The following is a 4,502-nucleotide window of genomic DNA, read 5'->3' on the forward strand; positions in this document are numbered from 1 at the left end:
ACTTTGGACAATCACTGCCTAGCAAACATTCAGCTTCTTAATCTCAAAAACAGGAATATTTACCCATCCTACGATGTTACTAGTAGGAATAAATGAGAAAATGAATATAAAAATATCCTGTGAACCATTCGGTGCTACACAACAATAAGGCACCACCATTTTCTCAGTAAGAAATAAACTTAAAGACCCAAGATCCAAATAAGGATCTCAAATAGTAAGACCAGTAAATTCAGAAACTCACACTTTTTATTGAGATATAAGTGACAGATAACATCGTATAAGGTGTGCAGCTTACTAATTTGATATATTTATATATTGCAATGCGATCGTCGCGGCAGTGTGAGCTAACACTATCACGTCACGTAACTAGCATTTTCTTTTTGGAGTAAGAACAATTAAGATCTAGTCTCCTAGCAACTTTGAAGTTTATAATACATTATTGTTGACTATAATCACCATGCTGTGCCTTAGGTCTCCAAAACTGGTTTATCTTCTAGCTGCAGGTTTATCCCCTTAAACATCTCTCTGATCCCCTTACCTCCCAACCCCCGGTAACCACCATTCCACTCTCTGTTTCTGGGTTTGGCTTTTTAGAATTCCACATAGAAGTGAGGTCATATAGGGTTTGTCTTTTTCTGTCTGGCTTTTCTCACTTCACATAATACCCTCAAGTTCCGTCTATGTTGTCACAAATGGCAAGGTTTCCTCCTTTCTTGTGGTTAAATAATATTCCATTGCATATATTAGAGAAACAATTTGTAGATCCTTAAGGGCACCACATTTGCTTTGCAAACAGCAGAGACTCCCGCTCCCTTCATCTTCACAAAGCCGCAGCTCAGTGACCTAACTGCCACTGTTTTGCAGTATTCACCGAAATGAAGAGTAGGGAGAGAAATGGAGCTTCTGTACAGACACGTGATGGTCCTGAACCAAACAAACTATGTAAAAAAAAATTATAAAGCTTCATTAGGTGGTGATCTCTATGCCCTGTTCAGTTATTCATGCATTAATTCAACAAGAATTTTTTTAGTGGTTTAAAGCGATCTCAACTCCATAATAGACATAATAAGGGAAAGAAGGAAATGATCCAGTTCTTGTCCTTAGAGAGCTTTTGCTTAGAATGAGAAAACAAGATGAATTCACTTTAATTCAGCATCCATTAAAACATACATCACTCATACATTCAATCATTCAATCAACTAACATTAATCAAGGTTCTACTCTGTGCTAAGAGTAAACTGCCTCAGCTAAAGTGATCTCTTAAAAACATCCCAGTTCCTATTCTCAAGCAGCTAAGTCTATTCAGGGACAGAGATAAAGAAATAAATACAGTTTCTTCTTTTTTTCCTTGTTCCTTTCTTTCTCTCCTTCCTTCCCTCTTTTTTTTTATTTATTCCTCTTTCCTCTTCATCTTTCTTCTTTCCTTTTTCAATCTAACCACTATTTATATACCCTCTACTATTGGACAAGCACTGGGCTCTGTCCTTGTAACCAACAGGACAGACAAGTGCAAGTATAGACTGTGATAGTTGACCTCCAAGTTGGCCCCAAGGATCCTTCCTTCCTGGCGTTCACACTCTTCCACACTTATCCGTGTAGCTATGATAGGATATCATGGAAATGATGGTTTGTGACTCTTCAAGATGGATCGTAAAGGACATTTTCACTTTTATCTTGCTCTCTCAGATCATTTGCTCTGAAGCCAGTTGCTCTTTGGAAAAAATACTCAAGCAGCTTATGGATTGGGCCACACAGCAAGATACCCCAGCTTCTTGCCAACAGCCACCTATAACTGGCTAGGTATGAGAGCGAGCTACCTTGGAAGTCGAACTTTCAGGCCCATTGAACCTTTTAGATGACTGCAGCCCCATCTGACATCTTTTTTTTTTTTTTTTTTTTTTTTATGATAGTCACAGAGAGAGAGAGAGAGAGAGGCAGAGACATAGGCAGAGACAGAAGCAGGCTCCATGCACCGGAAGCCCGATGTGGGATTCGATCCCGGGTCTCCAGGATCGTGCCCTGGGCCAAAGGCAGGCGCTAAAATGCTGCGCCACCCAGGGATCCCCCCATCTGACATCTTGATGGAAACCTCATGAAAGACTCTGAGCCACATAATTACAAGTGTGAGTAGTAGACACTTTATGAGATATATCATTGTGGAGATAGGAATGGAGTGCACACACAGAAGCATGTTACTCAACCCAGCTGAGCAAAATTGAGGAATGTATCATCTAAAGAGGAAGACTTAGGTCTTGATAACTGACTTAGTGCCTGTCACACAGTGGGATAAAGACCCACGTAGATAAAGTATATGGTTGTGAGGAAACCTGGCAGCATGCAGTTGATAAGAGTGACCACTGTGTCTGAAAGGAGAGGAGATAAAATTGCTCTCTGGGTATTAAGCAATGAAATCCGCATATTATGAATTGGTGTTGAGATATCCAAAGTGAACTGGTAAAGAATGAGTGACTCCCATCTCTACAGCAGGACTAAGACTATTAGCGTAAGTGAAGAAATAATCATAGGATGTCACCGTATAATGAGTAAGGCAGTGAGAGGCCAGTGCCTATCCCAGTCTTGTCTACAAGGCTGGGGAGAGGAGGATGTGATAGGGCTACCACAAGTAACCTGTTCGCCTCAGTCTATCCCAGTAGTGGAGACAGTGGGGACAATGGTGGATGCAGCAAGATATTCAAACTTGAAGTTATAGAGCACATGAGAAGTATATAGCTTACTCCCTCACTTTGGTTCCTGTGCTCCTAAAGGAGTGATGTGTTTGTATAGTCTCTCTACTCCCGTGGAGAGCTAGAGATCTCGCTGTAATTTAGTAAAGTGCCATTCTGGCTTCATACATTGAGTCACTGGGACTGTGGGTAGGAGCAGCAGTGACAACAGATTCTTGGACCTACAAGGATGTAAACCAGATTATGGCCTCTTTAGCCACCTGATTGGGTATGGAGCTAGACCTCTAAGTACATTCTCACTTTTCCAAGCCTGGTAGCAAAAAGCATGAACTCTGGAACCAACATGGCTTGGATTTAAATCTGAGCTGTATATGAAACTGGGCAAGTTACTTAATCACTCTGTGCCTCAGTTTGTAAGCCATTCCGTGCCTTGTGTGTAAAACGATGATTGTACTTAGTGGTACAGACCTCTAGGGTTGTTATGCAGACTGAATAAATTCATAAGAGACATAAAAGGCTGAATACGCTATCCGATTCCACATTTTTCTAGGCAAACTTTTACAGTGGAAATTCCAGTAAGTGCAAGTAGCTCAATTCACTTCTAAGGTAAAAATGGGAAAAATAGAAGACAAATGATGAGAGGCCACATATGGAGGACCGTGGAATTTAGGCCTGATTCTATAGGCAATTAAAGCCATTGAAAGATTAAAAACTGGAGATTGATGAAAGCTCATTGTTAGGTAGAGGGTGATTTACAAGGATTAAAAAAACAGAAGGCAGAGAAAGTAATCAGGTAATGGTGGCCATCGTCACATGAGATGGCAGTGGGGATTGAAAAAGTGTGCAGATTTGAAAGCCACTTAGAAAACAGACATGTGGTCAGTTAGATATGGGGTTGAGCTCTGTGTCCCTGCTGTGCTTAAATACAAGCTGCTTGTCATAGGACCATACATCAGTTGTGCCTCAGTTTACTCATCTTTAAACAAGGACGTTAACATATTATCTCACAAGATAATAGGACTCTTAAGGTGTCATTAAAATGTAAGGTGTGGATTATAAGCGTATAGGCCTCATGTGCTTGGTATGATAAAGTCCTTAGAATATTGGTGGCACACAGAAGGTGCTCATGGGAACAAGATGAGCCTAGGATGCATCTTGGGTCATTGGCTGGTGTGAGTAGGTGGGCGGTAATATAAATAGATAAGGAAGGGAAGAAATAGGAGCAAATATTTCAAGATGATGACTATGAGGTCCTTAAGCTATCCAAGTGTATAGGTCTACTCTGTATATGTGTGTGTCTATCTGTCTTGTGTGCACGTGGGCTCGCATGTGTGCGTGCTCACTAGGGTCACACTGTGAAAAATCCTTTGTGTATACTCTGGTGCTTCAGAAGAGCTAGCTGTTATCGAAATAACAATCGCTATAAATAATACAGTTCACAGATGAAGCGAAGACCTTAATCAAGCAGTATATCAACCTCGTAAGATTATTATAATGCGTGAATAAGAGAGTATATATAAATTATTTGCACAGTTGCCTGGCATCAGTAAGAACTCAGAAAATGTTCATCATTAACACTCTTACTATGGTTGTGTGGTTACTAATGTGCCTTGCCTAAGGTTAGACTGCTATTGAACAGCAGGACTGGGTAGGATTCTAACCCAGGACCATTCGATTGCAAAGTAAAGGTCTAGAATCACTGTTAGTGTGTAGGGCTGAGGTCCCTAAATACAGATGGCTAGGAAGTAAGTACTCTGAAGGATACACACAGACTGAACCATACAAAGACCTTAGAGTCTTAACAGTCGTAGCTGGACA

Source organism: Canis lupus, chromosome 23, assembly GCF_048164855.1.
Source record: "Canis lupus baileyi chromosome 23, mCanLup2.hap1, whole genome shotgun sequence".
NCBI lineage: Eukaryota > Metazoa > Chordata > Mammalia > Carnivora > Canidae > Canis > Canis lupus.